Below are 22,549 nucleotides of genomic sequence, written 5' to 3' on the forward strand. Positions count from 1 at the left end.
GTGATGTGCATGTCTCTCATCTTCTGCCCCTCTAATATCGACCTGTAAACCAGTTTCATTTGTATTCTGTGTTTATGGGGTTTAATTATCAGGACTGTTGTGTATTTATTTGAAAAGCATAAGTAAGTCTACTTTAGATAGCTAAGATCTGTGGGTATTTTATATTCTGTTCATTGTGTTTCATTCCTTTGTTTTGTGAATAATTTTCTCTCTATTTTAAAAACTGGAAGTCAACTTAGCTAAAGTATTCTACGTAAATCTTACTACACACTCACCAAAACAAACAGCGATGTTATACTCTGAATTTCCTGCATAAGAATGTTTTTAGTGGTCTCGCCTAGGCACAACCGGAGTTATTTTTCTCAGAGCAGAGCTGATTGTGAGGAGACACGATTGACGTGTACAAAATAATGAGGAGCATGGAATTACAGATTGAAGGAAACAGTTGCTCTTGATCGATCACCAGGGTTCGTAGATTTCAGACAAGATGCTGAAAGCTTTGAATAGATTTGTCGGAAAACTTTATCAGTCTGCAGGTGGTAGACTCAGGAACTCCCTCTCTATAAAGATTAGTTGGACATTGAACTTTCCATTGTTCTCTGAATCCATGGGCCAAGGAGTTTCAAACAAATGCTCAAAACCGAGCATTCCCGAGAGCAACAGTGATGCGATCCGTGGCTTTGCGATATGGAAAGGTGCCCATGACCAACGTGTGCGACTATTCGGCTTCCCTCATGTGAAGACGCTGGAACATTGACCCTCAGGTTCTCGTGGACATTAATGAAGGCATTCTTATTCCTGCAGATTAAAAACGCACACCTTATTTCGGCTGAAGAGAAATCAGTTTTCAAATGCGTAGTAAATGCCTGCATTTCCCTCAAGCCAGGTAGGACTCGAACCTATAGTCTCAGGATCCATAGTCAGGCGCGTTATCCAGTGCGGCACTGGCCCGACGCAAAGGCAGCTGTATAAGAGCCGTGATGTTAGCAGTGATGTGGACGAATTGATCAAGAAACAAAGATAATCACTGTCACTGCTTCAGTCCAATCTTCGCCACCTTTCAAAGCAGGTTCTCGTTCCAAAAAAAGGACACGGATGTCCATTATTTTCGTATCTGAAACATTTACTGCAAAGTAAGGGACAGAGGTGTTCATGGGGTACACTTTCCCATCAATCCAAATCACTAATACACAGCAAAACGTTTCCCAACAACACCACATCCTCCTGGACCACAACAATGATTTCAAACAATATCATTTATTTTCATCTCTGTTCACACTAAAGATAGATAAACCAACAGTGACCTGATAAATTAAAACAAGATAAAACTGAACCAGGAATAGCGGCGGCTGACTGGGGTCTGTTTCTGGGAAGAAGACTCAGACTCTCTTTGGCTTAATTGGAGAGCCCAGAGCCACTGTGTTTGGGTCCAGAGTCATATAATGACCAAACATGAAACCTCTAACTGGGCTCTAGCACCTGGTGCTTCCCTCCCCTTTCGCCCTCACTCAGCAACTATCGATTGGAGACGACAACATTTCGTTCCAATGATCACTCGCCGCAAGCATGCTCTCCAATGATGTTAACCCTGTCCATCCTGCAGGACCCATCCGAACTGATGATGTATAATGCTCAACAGCGTAGAAGAGGCAGTTCTACATGACCAAGCTGTAGGCATTGGTGCTCCAACCAATCAGAGAAACTCATGGGCGCGCTGGGGGCTCTGATCAATCATAGAATGCTGTTGGGCTCAACTAATCTATCCAGAACTTCCACATCCCAACGTTCAATCAAACTTCGCTTGAAAAACTCTTCCAGTTCAAAACACAATTGTTAATGATGACTCTGTTCCCTTTCCTGCAGGTGAAAGTGAGGGCTGCAGATCCTGGAGATCGGAGTCAGCATGAGAGTGGTGCTCATGCAGACGTCTTCTTCCCCATCTAAAAAAATCAGCAGACAGTTCACCACAGTTTTCTATGAACAATTCTCTATGAACAATTCTATTTTATCTTTCCTGAATGAAACACATTTTCTTTCACGTGGCACCTCATTTTGTCTGGTATGACCGTTTGCAACATCTGTCACACAGCTTTAAACGGTAATCCTGTCAGTACTGAATTAATTGACAAAACTGTCGCATGGCAAACTGAAAGTGTGCATACCTTTTAAAGATGAGGAAATATGTCTGAATGTCTGAATGTGACTTGGATATGCTTACTGGTGACAGGAAGCGATAGACGGTATACATTCTTTCCCACTTTCACCAATATTCCATCCCACTGAACTCCACAACTTGCCAGCAAAATGCAGGACATTTTCTGTCGCGACCCTCTGGACCAGTATTCCTTGCATCCCAACAATTGCCCAGGGAACACCATTCCATAAAATCACAGAAGTTGCGGATTTACCACCTGGTAGGGTACCATCAAGTATTGCATGCAGCTCTGGTCACTGAATTTTGGAAAAACGTGAAATCTCTGGAAAGGGTTCAAAGGAGGTTTACTTGGATGGTGACAGGTGTGAATCGAAAGTCTTACGAGCAAGGTCTGAGGAGACTGAGGTTGGTTTCGTTGGAGAGAAAAAGGTTGACAGGTGACTTAATCAAGAGTGATATGATTATCAGAAGGTCAAATAGAGTGAAGAGTGAGAGCCTCTATCCTCAGATAGAGAAGGCCAACACGAGGAGCTACAGCATTAAATTGAATGCCGATTGATTTAGGACAGATAACTGTGCTAATTTCTTCACACAGAGAGGAGTACGGGCGTGGATCAGCCTGCCTGCAACAGTCGTAGACTCACTGAATGTGAATTGGACATATATACGGATAATAATGTAACGATGAAGGTTAGATGGGCATCACATTTTTTTCACAGGTCAGTGCAGGATCGAGGACCGAAGGACCAACTGCACTGTAACGTTCTAATGTTTAAGCTAGAGGACCTGCTGGGTTACCATACCTTTCCTCACTGTGTGACTTGCCAGACACTGTTTTTAGTGATTTGTCAGCACTATTTTCAATCCAGGCAACTGTATTTCCTCCTCTGAATTTTATCAGTGCACAATGGGGAGAGAAAAATAGAGTCAGTGACAAAGCTGAGATCACCGACGTTCTGTATGGAATCAACAAAAAATATCTTGATCTTCCAGTCTCCTGTGACTTCAATATTACACGGTGTTCCCAAGGCACTATTTCAGACTCTGGTCTGCTGCTGTGCTCCTTCAAGGCACAGCACAAGCTGGAAGAACGGCACCTCATTTTCTACTGACAGACTATGCAGTCTTCAGGACCCAGCATCGAGTTCAATCATTTCAGACCCGTCCGCCTTCTTTCACATTCTTTTTGCACCCGCATGTCCCATTAGTTTCAAAAACGGATCATTGGACTCGAAACATTAACTCTCCGTTCTCTCCATAGATGTAAAATAGCTGTTGAGTTTTGTTGAGACATTTTGTCTTTTCATCAGAGAACGTTTTTTCCATTGAAGGTTGCAGGAAGCGTCTGATTCCAGGAGAAGATGTTCTGAGGGGATGATAAGAATGACAAAGGGCTGGAACATTTCCACTGCAAAGTTAGACGAGCCAGCCTGGGGCTTTTTATCCAAGTGCAGAGAAGGCTGTGTGAGAAACTGATTAACGTGCACATAGTATAAAGAAGAGAGATATGTGTGACAGAAATAAGCATGTTTTGGGAAGTAATAATACGCAGTAGCATAGATTAAAAGCAAGAGATAAGCGATTAAGCGGAAATTTAGAATAAATAATTTCAAACAGACAGTGGTATTTGTCTGGACTTCACTATCTGAACGTGCGGCATAGCTACATGTCAGTAGAATATTTCAACAGTATGTAGCCAAACACTTGAATAGCCAGAGCACACTTGGATAAGCACCTGGTACTGGAAAGTGTGACGAAGGCAGACCTACGTGAAATGGGAGTCCCGAGGCAAAGGCAACCCTGTGTGCTTAAAAGTGCCTGCTTGTGTGGCACTGTGTCGCAAGAGAAAGCCCGTTGGATTTCCTCGTGATTGCTGAAGTTGACATTCCAAGATCATCGATATGCGTCTCAGCAGAAACGTGGTTTAGTTCATGGTTTGATATGTGATCAGACTAGACTCGGCTGCTCCATTGCAAAACCTGCAATATTGGAGCAGGAACCCAAATGCCTTGAAACGGACCTTCTTTATTCGCACAAATGAACAATTTCGATGTCTATTGAAGATAGAGCTCGATTATTATATCTGTTAGACAGTAGGAAACACGATGATGTCGATAGGCTGAAAAGAACATTAACATTCTGGCTCAGCCATGATGATATCGAATGGCGGGGCGGGGCAGGAGCGGTGTGAAGAATGGCCTCCTCATGTTCAGTCCTGACTGGGCTGTTTCTGGCCCAGGTCTTTAAACACTAACATAATGAGGGCAATGTGAATCTACAGCAAGAAATATTAAGGTCGCACGTGCACCACGCTGCCCTCTCAGCTGGATTAGACAGATCCTGTCGCAGCTTCAGATCAGAAAATGGATATTTCTCACAATTGCTCTGTCAGGCTGAACATAGGTTTCCAGGTGGACCAATGGACAGGCGTCCACGTGGATTCTGGGGATTCAGGGGCAGACTCGCCCTTTTCAAGGCTAGAATTCTGGCCAAGGTAATGAATGTGAATATCTGACATTTTGAATATTATGCTGGATTCTTGCTACTTTGCACTCTGCCTCACAGGTGGCATAGCTTTCATTGATTAGCATTGCTGCCTCACAGTCTTGGGCAACTGACTGTGTGGATTTTGCACGTTCTCCCTGTGACTGAGTGGGTTTGCTCTGGGTACTCCGGTTTCCTCCTTCAATACAAAGATATGCAGTTCAGGTTAATTGGTCATGCTAAATTTCCCGTAGTGTTCGATGCATCTGTCAAGGGAAATGGGTCTGGGTGGGTTAAACTTAGGAGGTGTGGACTGGATGGGCCGAAAGGCCTGTTTCCACACAGCAGGGAATGTAATCTCATCTAAACTGGAATTCAATCAGCTCTTGCATATCATTGCTCTTTGTATACTATTTATGCAAACCATGCCACATGCTCTTGGATGTTGTAATGCTGAAGATTGTTGACGTTGTGTGCAATGTGTGTCATTGTGTCGTATGAACTTTCCAAAGGAACTCGGTGCATTGTCAGTGAATCGAATTCTGTGACGAATTGAAACTGATAGAAGGAAAATCCCAGTACAGTAGTGACCAAAAATTGCCCGTGATCAACGCAGGAAGCCACGGTAAACTTACATTCAGTAATCCCTCCCCCACTCAACTATTGTACTCTATGCTACTTTCTCCCCAGCCCCACCGTCCTCTCGCTTATCTCTCCACGCTCAGGCTCTCTGCCTTTATTCCTGATGAAACGCTTTTGTCCGAAACGTCGATTTCGCTGTTCTTTGGATGCTGCCTGAACTGCTGTGCTCTTCCAGCACCACTAATCAAGAATTATATTCAATAGCATCTTCTTTTCACACGTTTTTCTCTGTCCTTTTCCTGAACCTGATACGACATAATGGATGATCCATAATCAGTACAACCACCTCTGAGGTGGGTTTCAATTCAGATCCACAGCAAAAAATTGAGTAATTGGATTTCTGGCCTCAGTGGCAAGAACAGGAGCCGTTGGACATCCTCTGATGCCAGCTCCATTGGGGCAATTGATCAGGTTGCCGTGCTTCTATAGCAGACTAGAAGTGTCTAAACTGCCGATGTTGAGAGGATGATCTACGCCAGGTGCTCATTTCACTGATATTGGCCAGGATGATTGCAACATCAGGCTGAGAACAGCTCGAGGAACGAATATTACTGTGCAATAAAGGCTCTTTGGCCCTTGATATTGCACCCAACGCGATCCTAATCAGAAGTCCAGCTTAACGACATTTTATCATTATGACTCTAAAGATTATCCCCTGATCATTTAAAAGCCCTAAAAGTTGGTGCGACTCCGACCGTTGAATGCTAGGTGTTCTGCACCTTTTCTACTCACTGAGAGTAGAACATACCTCGGCATCTATCAGCCTCAATTTAAAGCTGTGTGCTCTTGTGCCGACCATCACCATTCGTAAAAAGGTCCTTCACTGCCCACGATAAGAAAGCATCTGATCATCTTGTATGTCTCTATTAAATCATCTCTCAAACTTCTTCTCTCTGTCATAAACAGCCCCAGGTCCCTCAGTCTTTCCTCGTAAGACTTTCCCTCCAAAAAAGATAGCATCGTAGTTAATGCACCCTTGCCAATAATTGTACATCCGTCCGATGATGTGGCGACCAGAACTGTATGCAATTCCACAGTTGCTGTCACCAGAGAATTTCTGGAGTGCAACATGATCTCATGGCTCTGAAAATCAATCCCTATCCCAATAAATCAAACATTCTGTTCTCCTTCCAAACAAACCTGTCAACACGGGTGGTAATTTTCAGATTTTTTTGCACAGTAGCACCGAGTCTCTCTGCTCATCTTAACTTCCAAGAATATTACTTTGAGCCCAGAACTCTTTCTTCTTGTTGCTCCTTCCAAAGTGAATGACCTCACATTTTCCCACATTAATTTCCATTTGACACCTCTGAGCTCAGCTGTGCAGGTTGTTCATGTCCTACTGCAACCTGCAGAAACGTTTGGCACTGTTGACAATTCCATTGAGCTTCGTGTCATTGGGAATTTTACTGACCCATCATTACATGCCCTATTCGAGGTTATTTATAAAAATGACAAACAGCAGTGGACCGAAAAAAAATCCTTCTGCTATACCACTAGTTTCTGAAATCCAGGACGAACATTTCCCATCAAGTACCCATTCTGTCTTCTTTCGGTTTGCCACTTTCTGATCCAAACCAATTAAAAAACCCTTCATTCATATGCCTATGTATTTTATGCAATAGCCTACCGTGGCGAATATTATCAATGCCTTACTGAAAACTATATCCACCATTTTAATCGCTTCACCCTCTTCCATCTCAAAGCTCAAATTCTGAAAGAGCTCACTCAGGTTCGTGAAGCATAAACTAATCTTCACAAAATAGAATTGACTGTACCGGAACAACTTTTTCCTTATTAGATGGTCATAAATCCTACCTCTCATAACTTGTTCCAAAACGTTATCTACAACGAATCTAAGACTCATTGTTGTGCAATTATCAAAGTTTTCTCTCCCCCTCTTCTTGGAGAAGGGGTCAATATTTACTAATTTTGAGTCTTCTCGCACTAATCACATAGACGCCAATGACATAAAGTTCACAGTTAAATGTCTCCACCCAAGATTCTCAGAGAATCCAAGGATACATCCAATCTGGCCCAACTGTCAGATCTTTTTTCACACTTTCAGGAATTGCCAACACAAACTCCTTACGAGCATTAATTTCGCGTATTCTAATCGATTGTAGCACAATATTCTCCGCGACAGCATTGCCTTTTTTAAATTGTGACACAGATGAATAGGTACCACCTATTCCTATCACCAAAGTGCTCACTTCCCTCCACATAGAACAGATGGCTTGGTTCATTACCATGTGCCAATTCCAATGTGACTTTGCTTCTTGTTGGCCTGACTATATGCTATGTCAGGAAACCCTCCTGCACACATTGGACAAAAACTTACTGATCAGATTTACTCAAACTATAAACTTTCCAATCATTATTGGTCAAGTTAAACTTCCCCATAACAACTACGCGTTATTTTCACTCCTATTCAAAATCATCTTTGCAATCTTTTCCTCTCCATCTCTGGAATGTTTCAGTGGGCTATTGAAAACTCCATTCACAGTGATCTCTCCTTTCCTGAGTATAATATTTGACTTTTCTAGCACAGTAGACTCCGTAGAGTGCTCATCAAATATTCTTTTCGCTCCCGTAATGCTGTCCTTGGCTATTCATGCCAAACCTCGCCCTCCTTAACCACTTTCCTTGTTCTTACTGAAAAATTGAAACTGCGGCACTAAGAATTCCCAGTCCTTTCACTGTGCCATTCATGTCCCTGAAATGGCAACAACGTCGAACTCCCAGTTAACAACCCATGCTCTAAGTTCATCTACCTTATTCTAGATGCTCCTGGCGATGAAGTAAACACCCTTCGAACCATCTTCATCCTTGCCAGTAAACTGTTGCAAACCTGAAAACCTATTTATGTCCTCACTACTCAAAACCTCCTGTAACCTTGAGCTTCAATTCATGTTCCCATTGCGCCGTTGAGTTCGCTAAAGCCCTCTTGAAGAGCACTTACAAATTATTCCCTCTCCCCTCACTACCCCCCAGAATATTGGTTCTCCTGTGGTTCAGGTGAAAACCATCCTGTTTGTAGAGGTACCATCTACTTCAGAAAAAAGACCCAATTGTCAACGTAGCCAAATCCTGCCCCCCTGTATCATCCCGGTAGAGTTATGTTCGAAAGCCCTCTCCCTATTCTTCATCTCTGCACGACGTATCATGTGTAACAAATCAGAGAGAACAACTCTGTTTGATCTAGATCGAAGATGCCACTCTGGCTCACTGAATTTCAGCCTTATATGCCTTTTCTTAACAATGTTGTTGTTGCATATGTGGACCATGACTTGGGACTACTCCCCCTCTCCCTTAAGAATCGCACAAACATAATGCGAGACATTACAAACCCTGGGAGCTGGGAGGCAACATACCAAGCATAAGTATTTCCCCAGCCACTGAATCTGCAATCTGTTTCTCTCACTATGAAGTCTCCAAAAATAATGCTCTCTACCTGTCTCGCTCAATTCCTTTTGAGCAAAAGTAACAAACCCTGTGCCACAGACCTGTACCCCATGTTTTACCCCTCCTAAGTCATTCCCTCTCAAAAGTACCAATAACGGTACGCTATGCTTGCAACCGAGGAGCACTACCACAGTGGATGCATGCACTGTCTGCCAGTTCCCTCTTCGTTTACTGACTGAAACCCATCGATCTTTCCTTGTACCTGAGGTGATATAGCCTGCCAAAAACTCCTCTCAATTATCTCCTCAGTTTCCCAAATGATCCAACGTCCAGCTCCAGTTTCCTTTGACACTTACCAAGAAACTAGAGTTGGATGCACTTCCCACAGATACCTGGGACATTACTACTGACTCTTGCCTCCCACAGTCTCCAGGAAGAACATTCATTTGGCTGACCATCAATTCCCAACGTTCTGAATTCTTACACACACACCACACACACACACACATATATATATGTTGCAATAGAACGTTGAATAAAGCAGCATTCACTCTAAAGATCTAACTTCTGATTTTGTGGAGTGCTCTGTCCTTGGGAAATGCCTCCGTTACTTACGACCACAAAGAAATATTCCCCAGCAGAATATCCAACTCTCAATAGAGGTACGGGGTGACGTTTGATATGGATTCGATTTCTCAAAACGCTCATCATACACTGTATTAAATTGTGGAAAGGACGCTTCTATCGTTTCATGTTATTGCAATTGTTGTAAACTCATACAGGTTATTAAAACAATAGAAAAAGAATGATATTTTTCTCATTGGACATTTTCAATGTTGTTGGAAAAACTCGAATCGAAATGTTTTTTTTAAATTACTGCTGTGAAGCTTAGAGAATTCAAACAAGAATATGTTTCGAGTCTTGTCACTGGTAATTTTTGGGGGAGATATGTGAGCAGCAAATTCACTCAATACCTCCTCTGTGATTGCAGCCAAATTTCCAACGCAACAGATGAAAAAAATGTTGCATTTCTCAACACGTCAGTTCCAACTCACTATGGCATAATTTCCCTTTGATTCTCGCTATTGTCTAATAGATTAGGTGAGTGGGATATCAGAATCGTTGTGGTAAACTGAGACGTTGCGAGAATTAATCCCACACTGTTGGTAACACTTTGTATCGTAAAACAGTTATGCAGCAGACTGAGCCAAACAGCTTTGCTTTAATGCTGAGCTAATACAAACAGCTCAGTTCTTCTAAAATTTATAGAAGTTCACTTAGATCGAGTTGCTAAACCGTTCATAATAATCTTCACACTTAGTCGTATTCAGTTGTATGTGGTATACAATTTCTTTCCAATTAACGTTAACCAATAAGAGAGTGTGGAGTTAACACAATCCCATTCCTACAGAGCAGACCCTCTGACCCCGTTAAATTCATTCCTTGTGTGTCTGTCCGCGCCTGAAATTACTTTTCTCTGAAAAAAAGAAATAATTCCCAATTGCAAACACATTAGAATGAAAAAAAACAAGCCGTGCTCCAAATCTTTCTTTATCATGCATCACTGGTTTCGAAGTTCTAAACTCCAGTTGTAGAGCCATCTGTATGAGGACATTTTCTTCCTGTTTACTCTCACCAAATTCACATCATCTGGAAAATTTCCGTATGGACACAAATCACTTATTCCTGGTTTCATGCCACACGATCTATTTGTCTGCTCCACTGCCCCATGAAACCCTGTCTTGCCTTTTCTAATGGCTTTCTCCCGCAGGATCTCAGTGGATCCCTTTGCAATATTTTTATTTCCAAGTAAACGTTGTTCATTCTTCCTGACGTCTTCTGATTCCAGGCATATCCCTTGATGTGTTTTGCCAGGTCTTTATATCCCAGTAAAGTCCGTCTTCAGAAAGAATGCTGTGTCCAGTTAAAAACAGGCAAACCCATTGTAATGGTGTATAATGCCATTACTAGAGTAAGTGGATGGAGCTGTATCAGTCACAGGTGATTCGGTTGGTTATCATATAATGGATCGATCCCTCACGGGGAAGTGACTGTTATTCCTCACTTTACTCCCTTCTCTGAAAATTATGAATGGCATGCTTAGGGGAAACCTATGTGGTGGGGGAGTCCAGAACTAAAGGGCATAGGTTGAGGGTGCGAGGGGTCGGATATAAAAAGGCCTAAGGGGCAAACTTTTCACACAGAGTGCTGTAGATTATGAAAAGAGCAACCAGAGGAAGGGGTGGAAGCTGGTGTAATTGCATCATTTAACAGGCATCTGAATGGGTATATAAATAGGAAGGATTTGGAGGGGTATGGGCCAGGTGCTGGCTGGTGGGGCAAGATTGGTTTGGGATATCTTGTCAGCATGGAATGGTTGGACCGAAGGGTCTGTTTCCATGCTGCACAAGTTCAGAAATAGTCCATTTAGTGCAACAAATCCACACCGACCCTCGTGGGAATAGCCCTCCCAAAACAATTACCTCGCTCGTGACTCTCCATTCGCTCCTGAAATAGTCACCTCACCTACAGTTGACCCAGTTGGAGTCAAAGTAGGCCTCTGACGCTGTAAGGCAGTAGTGCTAACCAGTCAGCCACTGTGCGGACCTGCAGCAAAATTGCAAGTCACATGCAAACGCGTGTGAAATGCATTCCCTTTCAGAGATGCTCTGCTTCTGTTGTTTTCCCTGACAGGAACAATAAATCCTGATTCCCTAACTAGGAAATGAACCCAAACCACAATGGTGGAAGAGCTGAATCAAAAAACGCTAATCGACCAGGTTGCACGACTTGTGCAAATGCATCTTCTGTGAACATAATAGCTTTCTTAATCTGCGATGAGAAGTTTCTTCCAAAAAAAATGTTCGTGACACACGTCGTTTTACAGCATAGAATAATGCACGATGTCATTTCCACTCATCAAACATCCATGCATTCTCATTTCCAGTTTGCAGTGTTTGGCCTGCAGTCTTGCGTTTGAAGTGTTCATCTCAATGATACTTTCCCTGCAAACCATTAATCTCAAATGAACCAACGTATGGGAGTGAAGTCAGATTCGGTTAGATTTGACCCGAAACAGAAATGAACCTCATTTTCACCTGTAAAGATAAATATAGAGACACACCTGGCGAGAGTGACAAATGCCTCAGGAGATACCGACTTCATTAGGAATTTCACCATTTGGCTTCTTATTCCTTCACTTTAGACTTTAAAACCAGAGCCTGTTTACGTAAGCAAAGGGGTAATCAGACAGTCAACTGTCATTCGAGGACAGGCCCAGACATGAAGAATTGCTACATGCTGAAAGTAAACCTCCTGAGGCAGCGTGGCTTCCTGTGATCTTGCAGGCTCCTGCCTGTTGACTTCGTAGTTGTTTAGTCGCTACATAAGGAACAGAATCATTAATTCGCTTACCCGTACGTTTCCTTCGCCACTGTTTCCACTTTGCTCTACGGCTTCTACAATCTCACGTTGTTCTTCCTGATAAACTGGAGCATTCTTCGCTTCAGCTGTGTGTTATTCTCATGTTCGTCGAAGTGGAACTGCAAACTCAAACAGATTAGCCCTGGAGAAAATGGCTTCACGTTTTTTTCATCAGAAAGAATTCTGAACAACAGTGAGAAAGCACGTTCGGATGTTTGCTGCAGTATATGTGCCAAAACGCAGCAAAGTCCCAGTGGAACTCGATCTCATGGCCATGAGAAAACAAGGTTCGAGCTCTAATCACTGATCTGCAGAGCCATGAGCGGAAGTGGTGCTTTTATACTGTCATAGCAATGATGACCTCTCGCAGAACAAACTCCATCAACAGAGGTTTGTGATGCAAACTGAGATTTGTAGTGTAAAATACTACTTGAAACCTACTTGTTTGATGTAACACTTTGTCAGCTTCGCAATATCTCGTTATACGACTGCGATCAAGGTGTGCTTAAACTCCAGTCAGAGGAAAGCCTTTGAATTTCCATTATACTGATGGAATGTTACTGCCATTGATTTAAACACGTATCAGTTTTTCTTCTTCACTTGGTGAGTAACTCATTTCCTAACGGCATTATGAGATCTCCTTAATGAAGAGATTTCATGCTTTATGGCTTTGATACATGAAATTTCGGGCGATAGGCAAAAAAGAGTTAAAATCAAGTATGATCAAAAGGTTGGAATTCGAGGAAATGCAGATATCTGAGACAGCATTAATTCAAAAAAATCTTAGATGTCGGATTCGCTGACTGGGTTGGCATTTAGTGACCACCTCTAATTGTTGTTGAGTGGGCTGGAGGACATTACAACGATAGATGGAGCGGAGACAGTGAAAAGGTTTGAATAAACTGACGAAAACTTTGATAATTAGTTGAGGTGATGGATGATCAACCCCTGTTGTGAATTCTCCATGTGGGCATCAGATTTGTTCGAAGACCTCAGGATTGCATCATTGGGTGAACAGTCTGCAACTTCATGCCTTCCACCATGTGGGAGCGCGTGTGGAAAGGTAAAGCTGCGAAGGCAGCAGCACACGGTTGTGAAAACAGGCGGTGCTAAAAACGTCATTCAGATAAGTCACAATAAAACACTCTACAGCCATCAAGTACAGGCATGCATAGAGGCAGAGGGCGTGAGACCAGAGTAGAGTGGGAATATGAGAGGATGGATGGAAGTGCATTAGGATAGTTTAGACCAAAGCAATGGAAGAGAATTTGAGCTGCAGAAGAGCAGAGACGTCGAAGAACCGTATGATGTTCATAAGGTACAAGTATGCATACTTGGGGAGGTATCTCACCATGGTCATGACGTGACTCATTCAGACTCAGACAATTGTCAAGGAGAAATTGAGTCAGAGGTGAGGAATTTCTACACCAACGAGGCCAAAGCTGCCTTCCAGAGCATCTCATCCACTTCCAGCAACTCCGTACTCAAGACCGAACCCTCCAACTATGACAAAGGTAGAATCCCCCGGTCACTACCTTCCACCTCACCAATCTCCGTTGACATCACATCATCCTCCACCATTTCCAGCACGTGCAAACGGACTCCACTAACAGACATGCATTTCGTTCCACACCACTAGACGTTTTCTTTGAAGATAATTCCCTCCGTGACTCCCTTATCAGCTCCATGACACCCACCAAACGACCCTCCCCTCCAGGCACTTTCCCATTCCATCATAGGATTTGTAAAAGCCATCCACACCTTCATTTTAACTCTGTCCAAATACAAAAGATTCTTCCACATCCATCAGAGTTTTACTTGCAAATCCACACATGACATTTACTCTATCCGTTGCTTCCAATGAAGTCTCCTTTACATTGGAGAGACTGGATGCCTAATTGGACAGCGCTTCAGAGAACATCGCCAGGATACCCACACCAAGCGACATCACTGCCTGTGGCCGAGCACTTTAACTCTCCCTCGCTCTCAGCCAACTATTTGCAGGTCCTGAGCATCCACCATCGCTATACTTTTACCACCCGTCGCCAGGAGGAAGAAGGCTTAATCTTTCACGGGGTCGTTCAACCACACGGCATCAATGTGGACTTCAATATATTTCTCATTTCAACTCCGCCATCTTATCCCAGTTCGATCGTTTCACGTTGGCACCGCTCTCATGAACTTTTCTATCTGTCCATCTTCCTTCTCGCTGATCCACTCCACCATGCTCTCTGACCTAACAGAATTACCCCCACCTCAACCCACCTATCACACTCTCAGATACCTTGCCTCCTCCGATTTGTCTTTCTACCACCTCGGCTCACAAGCCTCTTTCCAAGTGAAAGACTCATGCCTGAAACGTCGATTCTTCTGCTCCTCGAATGCTGCCTGTTCTGCTGTGCTTTTCCAAGACCATACTCAGTTGCGAGGCAGTGGATTTGTGTTGGGGAATGAAGACTGAGGCCTCAGTTTTGCATGATTCAATTGTAGGAAATGTCTGCTCCAACAGGTTAATAATTGAAACCTCATTTCGGCTTTGGAACAATGCGGTAGATTAGCAGGCATGTGAGTTTGAAGCCTGGAGTCTTGCTTCTGAACCAAGTGGAAAGCTTAACTGCCATCTCTAGACCGTCATCAAGCGCATTATCCATTCTGACATTGTGCTCGCGCCTGCTTAAGTTTGGCATTCTGCAGAGTTGTGATCTAAAGACGGACACGACCAATCGGACTCATGTTCCAAGTTGAATAACCAGGAAAGATAGCCACCTTTACTGCTTCATTCCAATGATCCACTGTTTGTGCAACGGCAAGTTTTGTAACGAAAAAACATTCATCCTCATGAAACTTCCATTCACTTTATGTCTACTCATAATTCAATGGGATCTCCGCTCATCTGATGTAGTTCAAATTCACATTACTAATTGTGCTCCATTACAGGTGATAAACTAATGCCTAATCACAACATCGTATTCCCGCTAATTTTCGAAGTTTAAGAGTATTTTAACGACCGGTGCGAGTTTACAAGAAATTGAATAAAATGGAATGAGCAAAAAAAAATTCTCTTGCTGCCCAGAGCAGCTTTAGTCAAATGAGAAAGTTCAGAGAGCGAAAAAATTACCTCCTTTTCTCTCTGTGCAGATGTAAATAGAAGCTGCTCCAGGAAAAGTTGGAAATGCCAGCTTGATGTCCCAATGCTCTCTGCTTCGTGTCAATGGAAGCTGCTGCAGTCGATTTTGGAGCTCCCAGCCTCATGCGACGTATACCATATCAACAGAAGCTGTTCCACGCAATGTTGGAACCCCCAGTCCCTGGCATTTCAAGTGACTCTATACTTTCAGAGAAATACTTCACACTCACTGATGTCACTACTGATCCCATATCCATTAGCTCATCCCCAAACACATTTTCAGTTTAGTTTTCTCTGCTGCAACACACAGTTTCTTGTACCACGCCTGAAAACTGGAACGATACGATATTCCACATCAGTTGTCACTTCCTTGAATGAGGAAATTGGTAAAGTAGCCGATGGTAAACTGCATTTCTTTTGCAGAAATACATTCCAGCAATTCCCTGCGCTATTTCCTAATGCTTTCATTTTCTGGAGAAGTATATCAATCTTCTCTTTCAACAAACTAAGTGATGAAATATCCATCGGCTCTGGAGATACTGAAGTTAACCATTCAGTCCACCATGTGCTTGCATGTCTCACTCACTATCTGTCAAGTATTCCTACTGTTCATGTGTTTCTATTCCTAACATATCCTCCGCCACTATCTTTACTGTTTTTTGCATCATGCTATTCCATGTGGTGCCGGTATCGTGCAGTGTTTAGCGCTTTGCAGCAGCAGCAGAAAGATCATCTCCAATTTGACTTCCAGTATTGTCATTTGTTACCGTTTTATACAGAGTAAGACATGCTTAACAAATGCAGGATGGAATCAATCTTTTCTAACATGAAAATATTCGTCGAGGTGATGAGGCCCTTTCACACCTCTGCTTTCTATGTATCAGGATTCAAATCCACCCATTCTCGGAGATTTCTCCCTATCCCACGATCAGTAACCCTGCTTTTGGTCCATCCTCCAATTTCACTGAGGCATTTGGCAATCAAGCACTGGCATTGACATTGTTCTGTCTGTGCAGCTGCAGTCAATGTTCTTGTAATAACGTGACCCAATCTCACAATTAGGACCTTACAATCAGTCGATCCATTGATATCCTGCTCTTGTGAGATCAGTGCTCATTTCGGAATTTTCACTGGAACATCAGGCTCAGGAAAAGGACACAATGCAGTATTCAGCAAACGATTTGTTTTTAAAAGATCAGTTTCTCTATTCTAATCTTAATGGAGAAGCGGAGATTGTGAGGAAACATGATTGAAATGTGCAAAACAATGAGAGTGAAGGCAAGTTCGGCTGAAAGAAATGTTTCTTCTCGGTCAAATACCAAGGGGTGTAGACTAAATGTATGATGCAGAAAGTTTTCAGTAGATAAGCAGCAAATAATTTATCCACCATTGTGGTGGGTAAATCTGCAACTCATTGCGATGAAATCAACACAACCTTTAGAGGCATTCAGTCTGTATTTGTGATGATAAGGCATACAAGGCAAAGGGATGTAAACAGGAATGAGGACAGTCAAGCAGTTGTTTCTTCCAAGAACGCGTCCAACGCGTTTGAGAGCTGCCACTCTACGTGCGTCTGACCGCTGTACTCGTCCCTGGTCGTGTCGTGGTTCTGAATTGCCACTTTTACCACTGCAGCCCGGGGTCAATTCCCAGTAAGAGCAGTTTTATTCAGCATCAACAACATGGGCATCTGTGATAGGATTACTTTCAATGCTTCGAATCAAACAATGTATCTACGAACATCAGAGTCAACGTCCCAGCCTTTTAAAGAAAGAGAAGGTGCCTCGGCACTCCATTAACCAGCATGAGACTGAGATATTTATTTTGTTTCCTTACCATTTCGAGAAGCCACAGCGATTGGTTCGTTGGCTCTGTGAAATTGAAAAGTGCCGATTCGCAGTGTGTGGGAATATTTGATCTTCCTCACTTCTGATGACACTGCGACATTGTAATATTCTCCGGGACGTGTACTGAAAGAAGTTCTCGTGTCTGTATATCAGGAGTTCAAACGTCATCTCGGCTTCAGAACAATGAGGAAGATTAGGTTGTGAGTGGAGTGAAGTACCCACATTCTCAATCCTGTGCCTTGCCTGAGGCACAACGACTCTCAGGTTAAAGCACCATCAGTCAACCCGCGAGATTTCACTTCTCTCTCTCTCTCTCTCTCTCTAATTGGACAGTAGACTTGGGAATATGTGAACTTTGATTTCAAAGCTTGATTTTTATATATGAAAAAGAATAATTGAAATCTATCTGTATACGATTCCTCATGGAAGAGTGCAGAAGTCAGTGAGAGAAGTCTTCATTAAAGTGGAGAGTGATAGAGTTGATTGAGATTATGAGCCGAAATCGAAATAGAAGAAATGACACTGATAAGAAGCGTGAGCAGAGTACAACGAAATAGGGATCAGAATTTTAAGGAATGACAAGTACTTAAAAAGCATTTGCAGGAACTGCAACTGCTTCTCACTCCTGTCAGACACAAAGAAAACTGGGAATGTGGCCATGTCATGGCTAACTAGGGATATGAGGGCATAGCACTGCACTCAAGAAGGAGGCTGACGAAGTGGCTGAAAATAGCAGACAGCATTAAGACTGGGAGCAGTTCAGATGTCAGCACAAGATGAAGAAAGAATTAATGCAGAGCGAAATCTCGCTTGACAGTAAGCTTGAGAGAAGCAAACAATGAATTGTTAAAGCTCTTGAAGTTAAACGAAGGGAGAAAGATACGATTATTGAAAACAAATCCCTTACAATGAGAAACAGTGGATGTAATAATGTGGGATACATATATGGCATACCAAAGAAATATGTATATTGGTCCTGTCATCACAAATGATGACACAAGTAATATTCGTAAAGTGTTGAGAAGAAAACGTGAGGGAGGAACTGAAGGAAATCAGTATTTTCAGGGAGATGGTATTTTGGAAATTGGGGAGATTAAAAGACAATAAATTCCACCAACTGCGAATCAAACACCAGTGTACTTAAAGTCACCCTAAATGCAGCGAAGGCGTTCTGTAACTAGAGTGTGGAGTCTAAATAGAGTAAATTCATTGTCATATTTCCATATTCTATCGACTCTGAAACTATATCAATGGCTTGGAGGACAGTTGTTGTGACTCCACTATTTATAAAAGAGAGTAGCGAGAAAACATGGAATGACAGAAAAGTTAGCCTAACAATGGAAAACTGTAACTGAATTGATCAGAGCCAGCATAAATTTACGACACTAAAATAGGAAAGGAGATATTGTTTTCTTGTGCACAAATCGCTGAATATATGCATGCAGGCGCAGCAGCAGATAAGGAAGGCAAGTGGTGTGTTAGCCTTTGTACTTAGAGGATTTGAACACAGGAGAAGGGAAGACTTGCTGAGATTGTGACGGGTCTTGTGGACACCACAACGGAGAGTGTTGTGTGCAGTTTTGGAATCCTTATCTGGTAAAGGATGTTCTCCATACGGAGACAGTATAACACAGGTTTACCAGACTGATCCATGGCATGGCAGGACTGACGTATGAGGACAGAATGGATTCGTTAGAATGAAAATTACTCAAGTTTAAAATGATGAAGTAGGATATCACAGAAAGGAATACAATCCTAAAATGTACACATAAGGTAAATGCAGGAAGGATGTTTTCAATAACCAGGGCGTGCCCTAGAATGTGGGGAGGTGGCGTCACTTCTAAGAATATGGGGTAATCCATTTAAGACTGAGATGAGGATTTTATTATTTAATCAAATACTGGTTACTCAGTGAGATTTGCTGGCACAGAAAGCAATTTAAGCCAGAACGTGCAATGTTGACAAGATGAAGATATCAGTAGTTTTGACGGCAAGAGGTATCAAAAGGTAAAGGCCTAAGTGGTCGCAGGTTACTGTGCAGAAGGATCAGGCAAGATCATATGAATTACGGAGAAGGATCAAGTATCACAACAAGCCAGTCCTGTTCTAATTTTTCATATTTCCATTCTGTTAAAGGTTGGATATAAAGACCAATTGTTTTTAACTGACACGGGTATCAGTGACACATTATCTAGATGTAAAAAAAATCCTGTAAATATTTCCCAAACAGCAATCAGGGAGCAATTTTAGCATACGAACGTCAGCAATTCGAGGAGGTGCAAAGTAATGTTTGAGGTTCGTACACTGGCTGTTCTGTATCTCAATTTCAATCCAATTCTCAAATTACTGAATGTTCTGATAAAAGCGACATAGTATGTATAAAATCAGTAAACGTCTTTAAAACGTTGCTGGTACTGGGTGGAGGGAGTGTTAGGAAAGGGTGGGGAAGGGGAGCAGTGAGAAAACAATGAGTCGGGTTTTTGTTGAGCGATTGGCACCGAATGACCCCAAATTCCAAAACTTCTGAGACCCGCTATCCTGCTCAGGCCTTCTGTCCCTCCACTTTCTGCTTCATTATTTCCGTCTATGAAACATTTACAGCAAGGTAAGAGACAGAGGTGTTCATGGGGTACACTTTCCCATCAATCACAGTCACGATTACACAGACAAACGTCTCCCAACAACACCACATCCTCATGAACCACAGCAATTATTTCAAACAATGTCGTTTATTTTCAGTTCTATTCACACTAAAGATAGATAACCCAACAGTGACCCAAAACTGAACCAGGAATAGCGGCCGCTGACTGGGGTCTGTTTCTGTGAAGAAGACTCAGACTCTCTTTGGCTGAATTGGCGACACCAGATACACTGTGTTTGGGTCCAGAGTCATATAATGACAAAACATGAAACCTTTAACTGGGCTATAGCACGTGGTGCTTCCCTCCCCTTTAGCCCTTACTAACCGAATATCTATTGGAGACAACAACATTTCGTTTCAATGATCACTCGCCGAAAGCATGCTCGTCAATCATGTTCACCCTATGCATGCTGCAGTACCCATCCGAATTAATGACGTATAATGTCCAACAGCGAAGAAAATGGAGTCCTACAGGACCAAGCTGGAGGCACTGGTCCTCCACACAGTCAGAGAAACTCATGGGCGCGCTGGGGGCACTGATCAGTCATAGAATGCTGTTGGGCTAAACTAATCTATCCAGAACTTTCACATCCCAACTCTGAGTCAAAGTTTGCTTGAAAAATTCTTCCAGTTCAAAACACAATTGTTAATGATGAGTCTGTTCCCTTTCCCGCAGGTGAAAGTGAGGACTGCACATGCTGGAGATCAGAGTCAGCATGAGAGTGGTGCTCAAAAAGCACAGCATGTCACCAGCATCCGAGGAGCATGAAAATCGAAGTTTCAGGCAGGCACACTTCATCAGTACCATTTTACGCAGCCAATTTATGATCAATATTGCTATTATCCCTTATATTCCTTCATCCCCAGATTTCAGGCACAATGGTCTCACAGAACTTTTGTCTTTTGATTTGCCAATCTATATTTATCTGATCGTTTTGGATTAGCTTCATGAAGACTTCTTCTTACCTCATCAAAAAAATCAGCAGACAGTTCACCACAATTTTCTATGAATAATTCTATTTTTGCTTTACTGAATGAAACACGCATTTTTTGACGAGGCACCTCATTTTGTTTGGTATGACCGTTTGTAACGTCTTTCACACAGCTTTAAACGGCAATCCTGTCAGTATTGAATTAATTGACAAACCGTTTCTCATGGCAAACTGACAGCGTGCATACCTTTTCAAGATGAGGAAATATATCTGAATGAGTTGTGACTCGGACATTAGTTATCGTGAATACAAAGTGAATACAATCAGATTGTGATGATGTTGATCTCTACCACTCTTTCAGAAGCTGCGAGACAAGCTGAATACGTCCAGCGTTTTCTGTGTTTTTTTTAAATATATATGTGTTTGCCTTTTTTTTGCTTCTGCACATGTTCTTGGGTCGAAAGGTATGAAAAGATGTGGGTCGAAAGCAGGAGCAGTCGCCCCTTTCCGTCATGCAACTCCCAGCACTTCCTCCGCCTTTGTAGTTTTGTGAAAGCACTAACTGGCTTTAATATTGGATTTTAATGATAATCTAAATGTTAACATGTTATTCTTGCTGCCCAAATATGGAATAAAACAATACATCAATTTTGATCAATTTCACGATTTATGTATGCATGTCCAGATCATAATTCTACTTTTAAGGAGAAGGCAGCATTACATATTGGTAACAATAAATGCTAACGATTTACAGGCCATGGCTGTCAGAGCACGTAATCCAAATTACGAGTCTTCCAGGGACGGTCTCTGCTTCTTTCACCCTGGAAACTGTCTGATTCGGCATTACAGTCTTACATCCTTCTGCACATGATGCCTTCAGTTGTGTCTTGATTTTGTTACGACTGTTTTCTAATACATGGGCTATTCAATCATCTATTATGTTGCAGTTTCAAAAGAATGAGAATCATTCTCTCAGGGCACACTGCCTCCGGAGCTCAATGCTTAGATCGGGGAGGAACATGGACAAATGAATGGCTGAATGCTTCATTTCTTTGCTGTAACCAGACTCTTGTGTTGATATCTGAAATGAGTCAAAATAAGCCAATTGAATGCAATTCTACTTTCTGGCTGATATCTCCTGAGGCCACAGTCACTTTGCCAGAACGTGTCTGTGCGTTTGCCTCTGTAAGTGAAAAGGGATTCAGATCACCGAGGGAGTGTAAACACAGGTGATCCATCTTAAACTGCAGTCGCGTACATTGTAAAACGTGACTGGACAATAGCATTGCGATGAGTGCTTGAAACATTTAGGAACACAAGGGGACACACCAAGAGCTGAAAACTTGGATGACGGGCCTCTTTCCGTTCTGGAAACAGTCGATGCCTTGCTCAAACGTATGACCTGATAAAAAAAAACGCCATATGCTTTGCCATTAAGAAGCAGTCAAATAGCGTGGGAGGCAGCAGTTGTGGTGTATTGATTAAGAGTCGGTGTTTTCCTCATCGCGGCCAGAGTTGGGTGCCTGATCAGAGAATCAGGTTTTATTGTTCCTGACTGATAATAGCGAGAGTGGAGCAGCTCTGATGGGAATGCTTTCAATGTCTCAGATCAGTTAATGCCTCGAGAACATCAGAGTTCATGTCCCTGCTCCTGCAAGAAGGGGAAGGTACCTTGACAGTTTCTGCTCAGTCGGTCAGTCCACCCTTCATTCCCCTCTCACATAGTTTGTAAAGATTCCCAGAGTTGAAACAGTGCTCTGTTTAATTGTTTCCTTTACACGCCCACTGGTTGCACGTATTGGGTTGTTTGAAATTGATAACGTGCTCAAGAGCAGCGTGCGAGACGATTCTATCTTCCCCTCCTCTGACAGTACTGTAAGGTTGACTCTGATG

The sequence above is a fragment of the Hemiscyllium ocellatum genome, chromosome 5, assembly GCF_020745735.1.
Source record: "Hemiscyllium ocellatum isolate sHemOce1 chromosome 5, sHemOce1.pat.X.cur, whole genome shotgun sequence".
Lineage (NCBI taxonomy): Eukaryota > Metazoa > Chordata > Chondrichthyes > Orectolobiformes > Hemiscylliidae > Hemiscyllium > Hemiscyllium ocellatum.